Genomic DNA, 20,999 nt, shown 5'->3' with positions numbered 1-20,999 from the left:
GAAAGATAGGACCCGGAAGGAAACTTGGGTGTTGACATGGAAGTTACCTCCCCTGGGTACCTGGCGCAAGGTGCATGTCTATGCAGCCTAAAATGCAAATAAAGCCATTTCCGTCTCGTTCTTCCTACCAATAATCTTTGCATAAAGCGAACGGGTGAATGTAGTGCCATGTACAGGGAAGTATAAAAATGTTTGAACTGAAATGGAATATATGTGAAGTTTTGCTTACAAGACACCTGAATGAGGTGATGTGTATGTTTGTAGTGATGGTTAGGAAGCTGCAGTTTCAGGCATACTTACCTGGCACAGGCTTAACAGTGATCCGCAAGGCTGTGGGCCCGGGGCGAGACCTTTCCATTGCACATCGGCTTGGTTGACCCCTGCGATCATCCCAAATGTGGACGACTCGGGTGCGCAATTTATAAGTGTGGGGGACTGCGTTCGCGCTCTCCCCTGGAAAAAACAATCAAAAATAGAAATGCCTTTTTTCATTCTGTTTGTCTATCATGACATGTTCAGTTGTTGTTGTTGTTGTTGTTGTTGTTGTTGTTGTTGATGATGATGTGTTTATTTTGCTGAGTAGCTCCCAAGGAGAAAGATAGGACCCGGAAGGAAACTTGGGTGTTGACATGGAAGTTACCTCCCCTGGGTACCTGGCGCAAGGTGCATGTCTATGCAGCCTAAAATGCAAATAAAGCCATTTCCGTCTCGTTCTTCCTACCAATAATCTTTGCATAAAGCGAACGGGTGAATGTAGTGCCATGTACAGGGAAGTATAAAAATGTTTGAACTGAAATGGAATATATGTGAAGTTTTGCTTACAAGACACCTGAATGAGGTGATGTGTATGTTTGTAGTGATGGTTAGGAAGCTGCAGTTTCAGGCATACTTACCTGGCACAGGCTTAACAGTGATCCGCAAGGCTGTGGGCCCGGGGCGAGACCTTTCCATTGCACATCGGCTTGGTTGACCCCTGCGATCATCCCAAATGTGGACGACTCGGGTGCGCAATTTATAAGTGTGGGGGACTGCGTTCGCGCTCTCCCCTGGAAAAAACAATCAAAAATAGAAATGCCTTTTTTCATTCTGTTTGTCTATCATGACATGTTCAGTTGTTGTTGTTGTTGTTGTTGTTGTTGTTGTTGATGATGATGTGTTTATTTTGCTGAGTAGCTCCCAAGGAGAAAGATAGGACCCGGAAGGAAACTTGGATGTTGACATGGAAGTTACCTCCCCTGGGTACCTGGCGCAAGGTGCATGTCTATGCAGCCTAAAATGCAAATAAAGCCATTTCCGTCTCGTTCTTCCTACCAATAATCTTTGCATAAAGCGAACGGGTGAATGTAGTGCCATGTACAGGGAAGTATAAAAATGTTTGAACTGAAATGGAATATATGTGAAGTTTTGCTTACAAGACACCTGAATGAGGTGATGTGTATGTTTGTAGTGATGGTTAGGAAGCTGCAGTTTCAGGCATACTTACCTGGCACAGGCTTTGCAGCGATCAGCAGGAAAGTATCGAGCAGTAATATATTTTTTCCAAACAGGTCTACGGGCGGGCAGGACATCTTGTCCTTTGTCTTCGGACTCCCCCCATCTCGTATTGTGCATCATGGCAGCCATTATAAGCTCAGGTAATGGCCCCAGGAAATCCGAGACAACACCCAGCATCAGGAGAAGGGTCGTCAAGTTGGATTTTGTTGGCCCGGAACGGTTTTCCGTAACAAGGTACAAGCTCTTCACCTTCCTGTATGGATTCCTTGGAAACAGTATCAATAGACTGACGAGGAGGGATAAAGCCACAGAATGGTTTTTAACTTTGGATTCAGAGGAGTTGGCTGAAGAGCTCCACGAAGAAGGTTTTAAAGAGTTGTCACCAAAATTGAGTGTTTACTTCTCCCTCATCAACAAAGTGAGAACATCTGTGAGAGTTCATTGGCTACCTGAAGAATACGGATGTGCATTTTTGACAAGATTCTTTGCGGACTATGGAAAAGTTATAAATGTGGAGGAAGACGTTAGCAAAGAGGAGTTTGACAAGGGCTGCTTTATGGGATCATATAATGTGCTCTTAGAGATGAACTATGAAGACATTGCTTTGATCCCTCACCTTGTGAATATCACTGGACGAAGTAGTGCCTTTCCTTTATTGTTCACATTGGCCGGAAGAACCCCCCTTTGTCTGAAATGTCATGAGGTAGGACATGTCAGAAAGGAATGTTCAGGGAGTGCTAAGATGCAAGCACAAGTTACCTCCTATCGGCCTGCCCGGAAATCATACTCTGAAGCAGTGACTAACAATAAACAGGCAAGCACCTTTAGAGATGATGAAGAAGAAATTGAGAAGGAGATGAAGGAGATGGAGGAAGCAGCAGCAAGGGAGGATTGGTCACTTCAGAACCCAACAGAGGAGAAGGAGAAGGAGAAGGGGACTCAGCCTCCAGATGAAGAACCCATTCAGACAGGGCCAGTTCACACTGGGTCTTCAGAACATGTGCCAGTAATTCAGGTTCCATGCGACCAGCCAACACCGGATTCCAAAATGGACACTGATATCCCAGAAGGACATAGAAAACGACCGTTGTCTCCTAGTAGACACAATTACTCAGCAGCTAAAATGGTCAAGGACACCATGGAGGACGCACACAGAAGAGAACAATTAAACTGGGGGATGACTGCGCCTGGAAAGGATATAGACACAGACTCAACCGGAAGTCCGGGCAGTGTTACCACTTGATACCAGTTTTGTGTTTTGTGATTCTATGTTGACGATATGGAAACGCCCCCGGACAATGATTCTGAATATTGGATACTGTATTGACGGCTCTGAGCCGGGATTCTATAGTGCGGTACGTATATTAAAATCATGTATATATTTTGTTGTTAACTATCGATATATGCAATTTTATATGAAGGGGGGGCTTCATGTTATGTATATACGTTTGAGTCAGTTTTAGTACTCTCATATCACTAAAAATGTATAAATTTGCAACAATAAATTGTGCGGGCTTGACCAGAAGGCGTGTGTTATGTGAAGAATGGAAGAGAATGAATGTGGACATTTTATTTATACAAGAAAGTCATGTGGCAAGTGTGAAAGAAGGAGAGACTGTAGAGAAAGAATTTGGATGTAAAGCCTTCTGGAGTTTTGGGACAGGTAATGCACGTGGGGTTGGTATCTTACTCTCAGAAAAGTTAAATTATAAAATTGTTAAATTTCATTATGATTTTGATGGCAGGCTCTTTGTTTTAGATATTGATATTGATAATAATTCGTTTAGATTCATAAACGTATATGCTCCTAATTATTATACAGATAGGCGGGATTTCCTGTTATCATTAGAACATTACTTTGTTACTCGTCGCCTTGTTGTTCTCGGGGGAGATTTTAATTTCGTTTTATCAACTGTTCTGGATAAAGTGGGGGGGAACCCAAAATGTGGTACAGGGGGGGCAACGATTCTAAATCGTTATCAAAATTTATACAAATTAATAGACCCTTTTCGGGAATTATATAAAACTAAAGTTATGACAACATGGCGAGGTGGAAATGTTAGCTGTCGGCTAGATCGATTTTATATCTCTGCTCCATTAATACCGGCTGTCAAAAGTTGTGATGTTCAGCCATGTTCCATTTCTGATCACGATTATTGTGTTCTAGGTTTGGAGGTTGTTGATTGCATCTCTGTAGGACCTGGTTATTGGAAATTTAATAATTCCTTGCTCAAAGACAAATCATTTGTGTCGGAATTTCAGAAATTTTGGGAATGTTTACATGTTCAGACTGATTTGTCTCTTTCGGACTGGGATAGCTTTAAAGCTCAAATTAAAACTTTTGTTTTGGGGTATGGAAAAAAGTCAGCTGCCAATAAAAGACAGATTTTACAGCAGCTTCAAAGGCGATACAGAGATCTGCTAACTGCAGAAAGTCAGAGGCCTGGGGAGTATGTAGAGCAGTTAAAAGCGGTCAAATCACAACTTTATGACTTTCATTATGATAAGGTACAAGGAAGTGCAATCCGCTCCAGAGTGCAAGTCTTAGAAAATAATGAACAACCATCTAAACATTTCTTAAAGTCGGAATTTAAGCGCTCTGGAGATAAAATCATTCGTGTTTTGGAGAATGGTTCAGAAATCTATGACAAAAATGATTCTATTCGTAACTATTGCAGGGAGTTCTATGAAAACTTATATACCCCTGAGGAAATTGATGATTTTTACTGTTCAGAATTCATTGAGGACTTGCCTTTCTTGGATAGCGCTTCAGCTGATAGTCTGGAGGGAGCTGTGACAAAAGAGGAGATTTTATTGTCTTTAAAAGGGATGGATAACAATAAAGCCCCAGGGTTGGATGGTTTAAGTAAAGAGTTTTACATAACGTTTTGGCCACTATTTCAAGATATTTTTGTACACATTTATAATTTATCAATAAAATTGGGTACTCTTAGCAATTCACAAAAACTAGGATGTATTTCTCTGTTATGTAAGGACCCTAAAAATCCTCAATTGTTACGAAATTGGCGCCCTATTAGTCTGTTAAATGTAGATTACAAAATATTATCTAGAGTTGTACAAAACCGGTTGTCATCAGTTATTGCTGAGATCGTGCATCCTGATCAGACATGTTCTATCAGAGGCCGATCAATAGCAGACAACATACATCTTCTACGAAATGTAGTAGATTATGTGGAGCAAAAAGGAGATTCTGTGGCCTTCGTTTGTCTTGATCAAGAGAAGGCTTTTGATCGGGTAAATCATGAATTCATGTTCAAGGCCTTACATCAGTATGGGTTTGGTCCAGAGTTTATCAACCTGGTCAGCCTCTTATACAATAATGTACAAAGTACAGTGTTGGTTAATGGTAATCTCTCGGATACATTCCCCGTTAGGAGGGGGGTCAGGCAAGGCTGCAGCCTAAGCCCATTGTTATATGTTTTAGTTTTTGAACCTTTTGCCATTAAAGTAAGGAATGATAAATTAATCAAGGGCATAAAAATCCCCGGTGTTAACGAAGAAGCCAAAATATCAGCCTATGCTGATGACGGGACTGGTATTTGTGTGAATGAGAGGAGTGTCAGACGTTTACTTCAAGTGAGTGAGTGGTATGCTCGTGGTACTGGTGCTCGTTTGAACATGGCTAAAACCAAAGCCATATCTTTTGGGAAATGGTGTTCTTCGGCCGACCACCCTTTTGGTATATCATGGCCCGACTCATGTAAAATTTTGGGGGTAGTTTTTGGTAAGAATGTCACTTCTGATGATAATTGGAACAAAATTTTAACCAAATTCCACGGGGTTCTAAATTTTGCATTTAAAGACAGATTTTTATCAGTGTATGGTAAATCTGTAATCTGTAACGTCATGGCCATGTCGAAGTTGTGGTATGTTGCATCTGTATTGCACATGCCCAAGCACTTTGTTGATATTTTCACACGAGTAGCATTTGACTTTTTTTGGGAATCCCATCTATTTGAACCTCTCTCTAGGACTATCTTATATAATAATATAGATGTTGGAGGTGTTAACTTTCCCCATATTCCTTCTCGTCTGCATGCTTTACGTCTTTACCATTTATATAAAATCATTAATAATAGTCAGTGTAAATATTCCTGTTTTGCGCTCTACTGGATTGGCTTTTCACTGAAGCATATCAAACCTGAATTCGCTTCAAATTTAAAGCCACACTCTGCATATATCCCTCCCTATTACAAAAAAGTGTTAGACTCATATAGATATTTTAATTCGTTATATCCTGATTATGATTGGAGTGTCCCTGTAAAAAGTGGTGTATTTTATAAACTGTTGATTGCCCATGTATGTACAGAGCCTGCTATCTTTAAATATTTTTCTAATGTACAATTTAAATCTGCCTTCACATTGCTCAACGACTCATTCATAGATCCCCTTGTTAAAAATTTATCCTGGCGTCTTCTTCATGACATTGTCCCAACTAACTTTACTCTTTTTTGCAAACGACATTCCCTCATAAAAAAATGTACTTTTTGCAATGAAAATGAGTCTGTTGAGCATCTATTTTACAATTGTAATATGGTCTCTACTTTGTGGAATATCGTCAGCAAATGGGTTTTGGATTTATCTTTTGGCTTGATGGATTTAAATGCTAATAAGATTAGGTTTAATCAGTTATCCTTTTGTCATTGCAAATATCGGAAAAGCGTCATGGTGTACCTGGTGTGTTTGGCCAAGCATCAGATTTGGGTTGATAGGTGTCATGTAAAAAATGGTAGGAAAGGGGTGACAAAGGAAAGTATTGTCGCCCATTTTTTGGAAAGGTTACGATTTCGTATCGTAGTTGACAAAGCCCGTTTGCCTGACAATTTATTTAATCTTTACTGGGTGCAGTGTTCATTGTTCTGCACCGTCAACAATAACAAGGTGGAATTTACATTTTAATTGATAACTATAAAGACTGTTTATGAAGAATATCATATATATTATTATATTATTGTATGTACTTTCCACCTTTAGTTTTGTAATCACCCCGACATTATAGTCTACCATCCCATGTGAAAATAGGTTATATGGATAGACTATTAGGACCCAGGCACCTTTTCTTTTAATCATCATTCCTTTCTTCATCGCCATTTTCATTTAAAGTATGTTTTATCATGTCCATTGCTATCCTTCAAGGTGCCTGGGGAGCATTGTTCTTCGGGCCATTTAAATGTAAATAAACTTTATTAAAAACAAAAAAAAACAAGGCTGTGGGCCCGGGGCGAGACCTTTCCATTGCACATCGGCTTGGTTGACCCCTGCGATCATCCCAAATGTGGACGACTCGGGTGCGCAATTTATAAGTGTGGGGGACTGCGTTCGCGCTCTCCCCTGGAAAAAACAATCAAAAATAGAAATGCCTTTTTTCATTCTGTTTGTCTATCATGACATGTTCAGTTGTTGTTGTTGTTGTTGTTGTTGTTGTTGTTGTTGTTGTTGTTGTTGTTGTTGTTGTTGTTGATGATGATGTGTTTATTTTGCTGAGTAGCTCCCAAGGAGAAAGATAGGACCCGGAAGGAAACTTGGGTGTTGACATGGAAGTTACCTCCCCTGGGTACCTGGCGCAAGGTGCATGTCTATGCAGCCTAAAATGCAAATAAAGCCATTTCCGTCTCGTTCTTCCTACCAATAATCTTTGCATAAAGCGAACGGGTGAATGTAGTGCCATGTACAGGGAAGTATAAAAATGTTTGAACTGAAATGGAATATATGTGAAGTTTTGCTTACAAGACACCTGAATGAGGTGATGTGTATGTTTGTAGTGATGGTTAGGAAGCTGCAGTTTCAGGCATACTTACCTGGCACAGGCTTAACAGTGATCCGCAAGGCTGTGGGCCCGGGGCGAGACCTTTCCATTGCACATCGGCTTGGTTGACCCCTGCGATCATCCCAAATGTGGACGACTCGGGTGCGCAATTTATAAGTGTGGGGGACTGCGTTCGCGCTCTCCCCTGGAAAAAACAATCAAAAATAGAAATGCCTTTTTTTCATTCTGTTTGTCTATCATGACATGTTCAGTTGTTGTTGTTGTTGTTGTTGTTGTTGATGATGATGTGTTTATTTTGCTGAGTAGCTCCCAAGGAGAAAGATAGGACCCGGAAGGAAACTTGGGTGTTGACATGGAAGTTACCTCCCCTGGGTACCTGGCGCAAGGTGCATGTCTATGCAGCCTAAAATGCAAATAAAGCCATTTCCGTCTCGTTCTTCCTACCAATAATCTTTGCATAAAGCGAACGGGTGAATGTAGTGCCATGTACAGGGAAGTATAAAAATGTTTGAACTGAAATGGAATATATGTGAAGTTTTGCTTACAAGACACCTGAATGAGGTGATGTGTATGTTTGTAGTGATGGTTAGGAAGCTGCAGTTTCAGGCAGTCGCAGTTTGTACTCCAAGCTAGCAACACCTCTCCAGCCTACGAAGCAACCCAAGCCATCCAGCCACCAAGCCAACCTCACCCAGCAAAGCCTCCCAAGCCAGCACAGTTCCACTGATAGCCAGCCCAAGAGCAACACATCGGTAATTATCACAACACACCCATACAATCTAGGTTAAAACCACTCACACACAAGCCCACTTAAAACACCAAACCCTCAAACCCTCTAGTTACTACCAAAACACACCCTTTCAAACTTAGGCCAAAGGTAACTCACCCCAAGCCCACTTAAAACACCAACTCTCCAAAATCTCCTAGCTAAACAAACTAACTCACCAGCCAAAACCCAAATAGCGTAGAAGCCAGCCAAACACTACTCACCCAGTCACCCACTCTACACACAAAGCCCCCTCTTAAGCCCAGCTCACTCTCCTCCCCCAAACCAAAACCTACAAACCTACAACAGCTACACTACCACAGACATGACCGACACACGCATTATCACCCAGGCAGACATCCACTGCACAGACACACCCACACCATCGGAGGCCCACAACACCTCCGATCGGACACCTGAAACCCTCATCCCGCACGAATTCGGAAAGCAAACCACAGTCGCTTCTCCCACCAAAACTCCGGATTCGCCTGCAACCACAACAAACCCAAAGAAACGGAAGCTAAATGCTTCAAACACAACACCTGCATCACCTTCCACCCCCGCATCTATAGTCACCTTCGCCCTCTACTTCTGCGCGGCTGGCCCCATAAACATCCTAAGTAAGGTACTCTCCGCCAATAAAGTAGGATCATTCTTTAAAAAACAACAAATACTCTTCGATAAAATCAGGGAAGCCCACAAAGGATTTCAGATCATCTTTCCGGACCAACAATCACTTAACGCAGCCAAAAAAATAACGGAAATATTTCAATACACAGTAACCCACCAAACCCCAAACTGGCAACTATACACTAGAGGAGTAATTAGAGTAAACCCTAGAGAGTCAGAGGAGGACCTAGAATTCTACAGTAACGAAGCAAATCTAAACACAGGCTCCTTCCCCCAACCTAAAATAACCAGCACTAAAAGAATTACATCAAATAGGAACGGTAGAATAACCAACACGCCGATAGTCATCATAAACTTCCAAAAATCAGAAACGTATCCAGAAGCCCCTAAACACATCTCCTTCGGAGCGTCATCTAAATTAGAAGTTAAACCCTATATCAAACAAGTCAAACAGTGCACAAACTGCCTCCAATACAATCACACCGCTAACGGATGTAAATATCAAAAAACTAAATGTAGAAACTGCGCTCAACCTCAATGTCTAGGGCCATGCGCCCCCTGGTGCATTCACTGCAAAACAAACACCCACTCCTCACTATCCAACAAATGCCCCCACAAACACACACTCACCCAACAGGCCAACCGACACATAAACATCGACTCGGCCAAACTACAAACACGAAAACTGACACAGCATCCAAGAACACCCCTACTACCCACACCACAACCAAACAACCAACCACACCTACAGAGCCCGTACGACGGCGTCCTCATGCCAACACCACAAGCATCAGCCACAAACACCCAAACCCAACACTACCCGCCAACATTCGCCACACCCAAACCAGTCGCCGCATCCACACCCGCACCTAAACCAAAACTCACTAAACCTACCATATCTCACCCCAACACCATACAATCTACAGCCACCAGGGCAACAACAACCACACACGAGCAAGCAACACACGAAAAACTAAACATTACTAAACCCATTGAAATACCCAGTACACCTACTCCAACACAACCAAACACCCACACAACTCCCATGGATAGTGAGGAAACCAATCTAATTAACCTAGATGACTCCCAAACCACAACTGATCAAAACATAAATGATAAAACATTTTCAGCCCCCAAAACCCTGAAAAATCGCAAACGCAAACCCCAAACTCAACCTGAACCCGAAACTTTAACCACCAAACTAAATAGCTTCACACTCCTACTAGTATACATGCTTAAAGAAATCAAACCAGACCTTAAAGCCACTAACCTACACCAGGTAGCACATAGACTAAATCTAACTACCCAAACCTACCAAGAATTCTACGATAGTTACAACCTAGCAATCGCAGGACTATAAACCAAAAACCAAACCAAAATCGTAATCTCCAAACACTAAAAGCCCACATAATGACAGGCCTAAATATCTTTCAGTGGAATGCGGCCGGGCTTAACTCCCACAGCCACGAATTAAAAGCTAGATTTAAACTAAAACAAGGACCACACATAGCGTGCATCCAGGAAACTAAATTCTCCAATAAATCCAAATTTCACCTACCAAACTACAACATAGTCAGACATGATCGACCTAAAACCAAAATAATAAGAGCATCAGGTGGCCTACTAATACTAATTAGAGAAGACATAAGCTACGAGGAAATCAAAATAAACACCCCAAACCTAGAAGCCAATGGTATCCAAATCACCCTTAAAAACCAAAAAATAAACATCATAAACATCTACCACTGGCAACAACAGAAAATCCAACCGGAGGATCTAAACATACTCACAAAGATAGGCAACAAATCTACCATCTTTCTAGGAGACTTCAACGCCCACCACCCTTCCTGGGGCACGGGAGATAAACTAGATAATCACGGCAAACTAATATCAGAATGGATAGAAACAAATAATTTAGTACTACTAAATAACAACCAACCTACCAGATACGACAAAAACAATAAAAACATGTCGGCTATCGACCTAACCATATGTACAGCAGACTTAGCTCAAAGTACCCAATGGGAAGTTCACGACGCCCCCCTAGGAAGTGATCACTTCCCCATAAACATAACCATAGGAAACACTAACGTCCCAAATCAATCCGAAAGTTCAGAACCTAAATTTAACTACAACCAGGCTAACTGGGATAAATTCCAAGACATATGCAACCAAGCTAACCTAGTAGAACTAGAAAATAGTGACCCAGAAATATATTGCCAAAACCTAACGGACTTCATAATAAACGCAGCCAAAAGCGCAATCCCCTTTAAAAAACCCAATAAATCGGGTAGGCCCTCTGTACCCTGGTGGAACGAGGAAATAGAACTAACTAGACAAAAACGTAAAACAGCCTTCAACAAAGCCAAACGCGACCATAACCACATACCAGTAGCTCACCAACTAAACCACCAGGTACAAAACCTAGTTAAAATAGCAAAAACTAGAGACTGGAAAAAATTCTGTGAGGGATTAAACAACCGTACAGACGCCAGAACGGTCTGGCGTAAAATCCACGCCGTTAGAGGCCTAAAACGTCACCAAAAGACACCTAACATAAATAACTCAACAACCCCTAGCGAAAAAGCAGACAACCTAGCAAACCACTTTTCGGCCACAAGCAGTAATAACAATTTCAGTGACAAATTCCAACTAAAACTTAAAACAGAAACCAAACCTAGCCAAGACCCAAATAATGACGCCCTAGAAATAAATCAGCCGTACACAATAGAAGAACTCAATTATGTACTCCAAAATAGGAAAAAGGGAACAGCCCCAGGACTAGACCTAACCTCCTACCAAATATTAAAAAAACTCCCCCCTAAATTACTCCAGACACTACTCAAACTATATAACCTAATCTACATAAAAGGCCATGTACCAACCCCCTGGAAAGAGGCGCTAATCATACCTATTCCCAAACCCGGTAAACCAACCAACCAAGCTAACTCTTATAGACCAATCTCTCTTACTTCCAACCTTTGCAAAGTAATGGAATCCATGGCCAAAAATAGACTTCAACACTATCTATCTCAAAATAACATAATAAACTCAGATCAAAGCGGTTTCACTCCTGGCCGCTCCACCCTAGATAACCTCGCTCGTCTCGAACAGGATATTAAAACCGGTCAACTAAACAAACAATACACAACAGGCATCTTTCTGGACTTCTCTAAAGCCTTTGATATGGTATGGCATAACGGATTAATCCAAAAACTTAAAAAAATAGGACTTAAAGGTCAAATCGTAAACTACATCCAAAGCTTCCTCCAAAACCGCAAAATTACAGTGGGTATAGACCAGGCCTTGTCAGAGCAGTGTCCCCTGGAAAACGGCACCCCTCAAGGCAGCATTCTTAGCCCCACACTTTTTAACATAATGATAAACGACCTATTTGATGGCTTATCCCCCAAAATAAACACCTCAAAATTTGCGGATGACGGAGCCCTATGGATCCGCTCCAAAAGTATCTTAACATCTCAGGACTTACTACAAAAATCCCTAAACAAAATACAAAACTGGGCAGACAAATGGGGCTTCTCCCTAAACTCCGAAAAAACGACAGGAATAGTATTCAAACACAAAAATATGAGACGGGCCTCCCCTCTCCTCAAACTAAACAATAAACCAATCATATTTCAAAAGCAAACTAAATTCCTAGGTCTAATCTTCGACGAGCATCTCTCCTGGGATGCTCACGTCCAAAACCTAACCACCAGATGTAGCAAAGATCTAAACACACTAAGATGCCTAACCGGCTCCAACTGGGGAGCCTCTAAAGATACCCTCCTCAGCCTCTACACATCCCTAATCAGATCTAAACTAGACTACGGCTGTGCCATATACGATACCCTAAACGAAACCCTAACCAAAAAACTAGATTCAATACAATATCAAGCCCTCAAACTAGTAACACGTACTCAACATGGCACCTCCCTCACATCACTTCAGGCCCTTACAGGAGAAATGCCACTAAATTTACGTAGACAACACTTAACACTCAACTTCTGGGCAGCATCTCAATCAAACCCCCTTCTCCAAAACATGCTAAACCAAAACATACGTCCCCAAAACCAGGCACTAACTAGAAAACACCCTCTACTCACCCCAATATCCCAACGAATAATAAACTACCATAACGAACACCAAATAGGAAACCAACAACAAAACTGCAAACAATCAAACGTATTCACCCCAAAACTTAAAATCCCCAAAATAGACACATCCCTAGCCAACACAATAAACAAACAAACCGACCCAAACCTAGCTAAAAGCACATCACTAGCTTACATCCATCAAAAATGGCCAAATTGGTGTCACATATACACAGACGGATCCGCTGATCCGATCACAAATCACACAGGTTTCGGAGTCCATATAGCCCAACCAGTCAAAAATACTCAATCCTTCCGACTCCCAAACAACCAATCTATATTCACCGCAGAGCTCATGGGTATCGCCACGGCGCTCCACAGCCATCACACCAAAAACCAAAAAAAAATCTTAATACTCTCAGACTCACTAAGCGGACTTCAGGCCCTCCAAAACAAAAACACCAAAAACCGCCCCAAATTAATAAACCAAATTCTCAAAAGCGTAAACAAACTAACAGAGGCAGGCAAAAACATACAACTTATCTGGATACCAGCTCACGTAGGAATTTACGGGAATGAAAACGCAGACAGAGCCGCAAAACAATCCCTAAAAATACCAGACATAAGCCTTAAGCTACCAATATCTAAAGCAGAAATCAAAAGTATAAACAAACGTAAAATCACCCAAAAATGGCATAACCTCTATCAAAACACAAAAACCCAAATCCTAAAAACCCTCAAAAAACCCCTCACCAAACCAAAAATCCTCCATCCCTCCAAAAAAATCGATAGAATAATCACCAAACTCCAAACAGGACACACCAAACTAAATAACCACCTTCTAAAACTAAAAAAACACGCAAACGGGAAGTGCCCACACTGCACTCACCCAGAAACAATAGACCACGTACTACTACATTGCACCCACTACCTCACACAACGTACAACATTACAAACCAACCTAAATCCAAATAACGCTCTTACCTTAGAAGCAATCCTTAACCCCCAAAATAAAATAGAAAACTTCAAAGCCCTAGGCATTTACCTAACCAAAACAGAACTAATTAACCGTATTTAAAACTTCACTAAACCACCAACACTAAACATCCAAAAAACATCAACTCACCCCCACACACTCCCTTAGTCCCAACCACTCCCCCAAGGCATGTATTCCAAATCTCAAAATTTCAAAACTTTATATAAGCAACCACTAAACCCCCCTCCTTGGTTGCACTCCTCTCGCTACCACTTTTATACCACTAAATGGCCCGGCCGGGCCCGTGTGCGAAATACGCTCCAGTCGGAAAGCGCACGTAAAATCTCCTAATATAAGTAAGTAAGTAAGTTTCAGGCATACTTACCTGGCACAGGCTTAACAGTGATCCGCAAGGCTGTGGGCCCGGGGCGAGACCTTTCCATTGCACATCGGCTTGGTTGACCCCTGCGATCATCCCAAATGTGGACGACTCGGGTGCGCAATTTATAAGTGTGGGGGACTGCGTTCGCGCTCTCCGCTGGAAAAAACAATCAAAAATAGAAATGCCTTTTTTCATTCTGTTTGTCTATCATGACATGTTCAGTTGTTGTTGTTGTTGTTGTTGTTGTTGTTGTTGTTGTTGTTGTTGTTGATGATGATGTGTTTATTTTGCTGAGTAGCTCCCAAGGAGAAAGATAGGACCCGGAAGGAAACTTGGGTGTTGACATGGAAGTTACCTCCCCTGGGTACCTGGCGCAAGGTGCATGTCTATGCAGCCTAAAATGCAAATAAAGCCATTTCCGTCTCGTTCTTCCTACCAATAATCTTTGCATAAAGCGAACGGGTGAATGTAGTGCCATGTACAGGGAAGTATAAAAATGTTTGAACTGAAATGGAATATATGTGAAGTTTTGCTTACAAGACACCTGAATGAGGTGATGTGTATGTTTGTAGTGATGGTTAGGAAGCTGCAGTTTCAGGCATACTTACCTGGCACAGGCTTTGCAGCGATCAGCAGGAAAGTATCGAGCAGTAATATATTTTTTCCAAACAGGTCTACGGGCGGGCAGGACATCTTGTCCTTTGTCTTCGGACTCCCCCCATCTCGTATTGTGCATCATGGCAGCCATTATAAGCTCAGGTAATGGCCCCAGGAAATCCGAGACAACACCCAGCATCAGGAGAAGGGTCGTCAAGTTGGATTTTGTTGGCCCGGAACGGTTTTCCGTAACAAGGTACAAGCTCTTCACCTTCCTGTATGGATTCCTTGGAAACAGTATCAATAGACTGACGAGGAGGGATAAAGCCACAGAATGGTTTTTAACTTTGGATTCAGAGGAGTTGGCTGAAGAGCTCCACGAAGAAGGTTTTAAAGAGTTGTCACCAAAATTGAGTGTTTACTTCTCCCTCATCAACAAAGTGAGAACATCTGTGAGAGTTCATTGGCTACCTGAAGAATACGGATGTGCATTTTTGACAAGATTCTTTGCGGACTACGGAAAAGTTATAAATGTGGAGGAAGACGTTAGCAAAGAGGAGTTCGACAAGGGCTGCTTTATGGGATCATATAATGTGCTCTTAGAGATGAACTATGAAGACATTGCTTTGATCCCTCACCTTGTGAATATCACTGGACGAAGTAGTGCCTTTCCTTTATTGTTCACATTGGCCGGAAGAACCCCCCTTTGTCTGAAATGTCATGAGGTAGGACATGTCAGAAAGGAATGTTCAGGGAGTGCTAAGATGCAAGCACCAGTTACCTCCTATCGGCCTGCCCGGAAATCATACTCTGAAGCAGTGACTAACAATAAACAGGCAAGCACCTTTAGAGATGATGAAGAAGAAATTGAGAAGGAGATGAAGGAGATGGAGGAAGCAGCAGCAAGGGAGGATTGGTCACTTCAGAACCCAACAGAGGAGAAGGAGAAGGAGAAGGGGACTCAGCCTCCAGATGAAGAACCCATTCAGACAGGGCCAGTTCACACTGGGTCTTCAGAACATGTGCCAGTAATTCAGGTTCCATGCGACCAGCCAACACCGGATTCCAAAATGGACACTGATATCCCAGAAGGACATAGAAAACGACCGTTGTCTCCTAGTAGACACAATTACTCAGCAGCTAAAATGGTCAAGGACACCATGGAGGACGTACACAGAAGAGAACAATTAAACTGGGGGATGACTGCGCCTGGAAAGGATATAGACACAGACTCAACCGGAAGTCCGGGCAGTGTTACCACTTGATACCAGTTTTGTGTTTTGTGATTCTATGTTGACGATATGCAAACGCCCCCGGACAATGATTCTGAATATTGGATACTGTATTGACGGCTCTGAGCCGGGATTCTATAGTGCGGTACGTATATTAAAATCATGTATATATTTTGTTGTTAACTATCGATATATGCAATTTTATATGAAGGGGGGGCTTCATGTTATGTATATACGTTTGAGTCAGTTTTAGTACTCTCATATCACTAAAAATGTATAAATTTGCAACAATAAATTGTGCGGGGATGAGGGGCTTGACCAGAAGGCGTGTGTTATGTGAAGAATGGAAGAGAATGAATGTGGACATTTTATTTATACAAGAAAGTCATGTGGCAAGTGTGAAAGAAGGAGAGACTGTAGAGAAAGAATTTGGATGTAAAGCCTTCTGGAGTTTTGGGACAGGTAATGCACGTGGGGTTGGTATCTTACTCTCAGAAAAGTTAAATTATAAAATTGTTAAATTTCATTATGATTTTGATGGCAGGCTCTTTGTTTTAGATATTGATATTGATAATAATTCGTTTAGATTCATAAACGTATATGCTCCTAATTATTATACAGATAGGCGGGATTTCCTGTTATCATTAGAACATTACTTTGTTACTCGTCGCCTTGTTGTTCTCGGGGGAGATTTTAATTTCGTTTTATCAACTGTTCTAGATAAAGTGGGGGGGAACCCAAAATGTGGTACAGGGGGGGCAACGATTCTAAATCGTTATCAAAATTTATACAAATTAATAGACCCTTTTCGGGAATTATATAAAACTAAAGTTATGACAACATGGCGAGGTGGAAATGTTAGCTGTCGGCTAGATCGATTTTATATCTCTGCTCCATTAATACCGGCTGTCAAAAGTTGTGATGTTCAGCCATGTTCCATTTCTGATCACGATTATTGTGTTCTAGGTTTGGAGGTTGTTGATTGCATCTCTGTAGGACCTGGTTATTGGAAATTTAATAATTCCTTGCTCAAAGACAAATCATTTGTGTCGGAATTTCAGAAATTTTGGGAATGTTTACATGTTCAGACTGATTTGTCTCTTTCGGACTGGGATAGCTTTAAAGCTCAAATTAAAACTTTTGTTTTGGGGTATGGAAAAAAGTCAGCTGCCAATAAAAGACAGATTTTACAGCAGCTTCAAAGGCGATACAGAGATCTGCTAACTGCAGAAAGTCAGAGGCCTGGGGAGTATGTAGAGCAGTTAAAAGCGGTCAAATCACAACTTTATGACTTTCATTATGATAAGGTACAAGGAAGTGCAATCCGCTCCAGAGTGCAAGTCTTAGAAAATAATGAACAACCATCTAAACATTTCTTAAAGTCGGAATTTAAGCGCTCTGGAGATAAAATCATTCGTGTTTTGGAGAATGGTTCAGAAATCTATGACAAAAATGATTCTATTCGTAACTATTGCAGGGAGTTCTATGAAAACTTATATACCCCTGAGGAAATTGATGATTTTTACTGTTCAGAATTCATTGAGGACTTGCCTTTCTTGGATAGTGCTTCAGCTGATAGTCTGGAGGGAGCTGTGACAAAAGAGGAGATTTTATTGTCTTTAAAAGGGATGGATAACAATAAAGCCCCAGGGTTGGATGGTTTAAGTAAAGAGTTTTACATAACGTTTTGGCCACTATTTCAAGATATTTTTGTACACATTTATAATTTATCAATAAAATTGGGTACTCTTAGCAATTCACAAAAACTAGGATGTATCTCTCTGTTATGTAAGGACCCTAAAAATCCTCAATTGTTACGAAATTGGCGCCCTATTAGTCTGTTAAATGTAGATTACAAAATATTATCTAGAGTTGTACAAAACCGGTTGTCATCAGTTATTGCTGAGATCGTGCATCCTGATCAGACATGTTCTATCAGAGGCCGATCAATAGCAGACAACATACATCTTCTACGAAATGTAGTAGATTATGTGGAGCAAAAAGGAGATTCTGTGGCCTTCGTTTGTCTTGATCAAGAGAAGGCTTTTGATCGGGTAAATCATGAATTCATGTTCAAGGCCTTACATCAGTATGGGTTTGGTCCAGAGTTTATCAACCTGGTCAGCCTGTTATACAATAATGTACAAAGTACAGTGTTGGTTAATGGTAATCTCTCGGATACATTCCCCGTTAGGAGGGGGGTCAGGCAAGGCTGCAGCCTAAGCCCATTGTTATATGTTTTAGTTTTTGAACCTTTTGCCATTAAAGTAAGGAATGATAAATTAATCAAGGGCATAAAAATCCCCGGTGTTAACGAAGAAGCCAAAATATCAGCCTATGCTGATGACGGGACTGGTATTTGTGTGAATGAGAGGAGTGTCAGACGTTAACTTCAAGTGAGTGAGTGGTATGCTCGTGGTACTGGTGCTCGTTTGAACATGGCTAAAACCAAAGCCATATCTTTTGGGAAATGGTGTTCTTCGGCCGACCACCCTTTTGGTATATCATGGCCCGACTCATGTAAAATTTTGGGGGTAGTTTTTGGTAAGAATGTCACTTCTGATGATAATTGGAACAAAATTTTAACCAAATTCCACGGGGTTCTAAATTTTGCATTTAAAGACAGATTTTTATCAGTGTATGGTAAATCTGTAATCTGTAACGTCATGGCCATGTCGAAGTTGTGGTATGTTGCATCTGTATTGCACATGCCCAAGCACTTTGTTGATATTTTCACACGAGTAGCATTTGACTTTTTTTGGGAATCCCATCTATTTGAACCTCTCTCTAGGACTATCTTATATAATAATATAGATGTTGGAGGTGTTAACTTTCCCCATATTCCTTCTCGTCTGCATGCTTTACGTCTTTACCATTTATATAAAATCATTAATAATAGTCAGTGTAAATATTCCTGTTTTGCGCTCTACTGGATTGGCTTTTCACTGAAGCATATCAAACCTGAATTCGCTTCAAATTTAAAGCCACACTCTGCATATATCCCTCCCTATTACAAAAAAGTGTTAGACTCATATAGATATTTTAATTCGTTATATCCTGATTATGATTGGAGTGTCCCTGTAAAAAGTGGTGTATTTTATAAACTGTTGATTGCCCATGTATGTACAGAGCCTGCTATCTTTAAATATTTTTCTAATGTACAATTTAAATCTGCCTTCACATTGCTCAACGACTCATTCATAGATCCCCTTGTTAAAAATTTATCCTGGCGTCTTCTTCATGACATTGTCCCAACTAACTTTACTCTTTTTTGCAAACGACATTCCCTCATAAAAAAATGTACTTTTTGCAATGAAAATGAGTCTGTTGAGCATCTATTTTACAATTGTAATATGGTCTCTACTTTGTGGAATATCGTCAGCAAATGGGTTTTGGATTTATCTTTTGGCTTGATGGATTTAAATGCTAATAAGATTAGGTTTAATCAGTTATCCTTTTGTCATTGCAAATATCGGAAAAGCGTCATGGTGTACCTGGTGTGTTTGGCCAAGCATCAGATTTGGGTTGATAGGTGTCATGTAAAAAATGGTAGGAAAGGGGTGACAAAGGAAAGTATTGTCGCCCATTTTTTGGAAAGGTTACGATTTCGTATCGTAGTTGACAAAGCCCGTTTGCCTGACAATTTATTTAATCTTTACTGGGTGCAGTGTTCATTGTTCTGCACCGTCAACAATAACAAGGTGGAATTTACATTTTAATTGATAACTATAAAGACTGTTTATGAAGAATATCATATATATTATTATATTATTGTATGTACTTTCCACCTTTAGTTTTGTAATCACCCCGACATTATAGTCTACCATCCCATGTGAAAATAGGTTATATGGATAGACTATTAGGACCCAGGCACCTTTTCTTTTAATCATCATTCCTTTCTTCATCGCCATTTTCATTTAAAGTATGTTTTATCATGTCCATTGCTATCCTTCAAGGTGCCTGGGGAGCATTGTTCTTCGGGCCATTTAAATGTAAATAAACTTTATTAAAAACAAAAAAAAAAAACAAAAAAAAAACAAAAAAACAAGGCTGTGGGCCCGGGGCGAGACCTTTCCATTGCACATCGGCTTGGTTGACCCCTGCGATCATCCCAAATGTGGACGACTCGGGTGCGCAATTTATAAGTGTGGGGGACTGCGTTCGCGCTCTCCCCTGGAAAAAACAATCAAAAATAGAAATGCCTTTTTTCATTCTGTTTGTCTATCATGACATGTTCAGTTGTTGTTGTTGTTGTTGTTGTTGTTGTTGTTGTTGTTGTTGTTGTTGATGATGATGTGTTTATTTTGCTGAGTAGCTCCCAAGGAGAAAGATAGGACCCGGAAGGAAACTTGGGTGTTGACATGAAAGTTACCTCCCCTGGGTACCTGGCGCAAGGTGCATGTCTATGCAGCCTAAAATGCAAATAAAGCCATTTCCGTCTTGTTCTTCCTACCAATAATCTTTGCATAAAGCGAACGGGTGAATGTAGTGCCATGTACAGGGAAGTATAAAAATGTTTGAACTGAAATGGAATATATGTGAAGTTTTGCTTACAAGACACCTGAATGAGGTGATGTGTATGTTTGTAGTGATGGTTAGGAAGCTGCAGTTTCAGGCATACTTACCTGGCACAGGCTTAACAGTGATCCGCAAGGCTGTGGGCCCGGGGCGAGACCTTTCCATTGCACATCGGCTTGGTTGACCCCTGCGATCATCCCAAATGTGGACGACTCGGGTGCGCAATTTATAAGTGTGGGGGACTGCGTTCGCGCTCTCCCCTGGAAAAAACAATCAAAAATAGAAATGCCTTTTTTTCATTCTGTTTGTCTATCATGACATGTTCAGTTGTTGTTGTTGTTGTTGTTGTTGTTGTTGATGATGATGTGTTTATTTTGCTGAGTAGCTCCCAAGGAGAAAGATAGGACCCGGAAGGAAACTTGGGTGTTGACATGGAAGTTACCTCCCCTGGGTACCTGGCGCAAGGTGCATGTCTATGCAGCCTAAAATGCAAATAAAGCCATTTCCGTCTTGTTCTTCCTA

General features: G+C 41.1%; 5 non-coding genes and 2 pseudogenes across 5 annotated transcripts; all 7 read left to right on the top strand.

Moving 5' to 3' along the window:
• The first annotated feature begins 292 nt into the window (after nt 1-292).
• On the top strand, nt 293-456 carry LOC125379388. The gene has a single exon (XR_007220748.1). It is a non-coding gene; the product is annotated as a U1 spliceosomal RNA (small nuclear RNA).
• Nucleotides 457-885: 429 nt separating this feature from the next.
• Nucleotides 886-1,049, top strand: LOC125379387. Its single transcript, XR_007220747.1, has one exon. It is a non-coding gene; the product is annotated as a U1 spliceosomal RNA (small nuclear RNA).
• Nucleotides 1,050-6,711: 5,662 nt separating this feature from the next.
• On the top strand, nt 6,712-6,849 carry LOC125379593 (annotated as a pseudogene).
• Nucleotides 6,850-7,305: 456 nt separating this feature from the next.
• LOC125379386 lies at nt 7,306-7,469 on the top strand. Its single transcript, XR_007220746.1, has one exon. It is a non-coding gene; the product is annotated as a U1 spliceosomal RNA (small nuclear RNA).
• A 6,656-nt stretch (nt 7,470-14,125) lies between these two features.
• LOC125379578 lies at nt 14,126-14,289 on the top strand. The gene has a single exon (XR_007220937.1). It is a non-coding gene; the product is annotated as a U1 spliceosomal RNA (small nuclear RNA).
• Nucleotides 14,290-19,997: 5,708 nt separating this feature from the next.
• Nucleotides 19,998-20,135, top strand: LOC124124135 (annotated as a pseudogene).
• Nucleotides 20,136-20,576: 441 nt separating this feature from the next.
• On the top strand, nt 20,577-20,740 carry LOC124124140. The gene has a single exon (XR_006859414.2). It is a non-coding gene; the product is annotated as a U1 spliceosomal RNA (small nuclear RNA).
• Nucleotides 20,741-20,999: the final 259 nt, after the last annotated feature.

This window comes from Haliotis rufescens, unplaced genomic scaffold (assembly GCF_023055435.1).
Source record: "Haliotis rufescens isolate VD_foot unplaced genomic scaffold, xgHalRufe1.0.p SCAF_14, whole genome shotgun sequence".
Lineage (NCBI taxonomy): Eukaryota > Metazoa > Mollusca > Gastropoda > Lepetellida > Haliotidae > Haliotis > Haliotis rufescens.
This window is presented reverse-complemented; position numbering and strand designations above follow the sequence as displayed.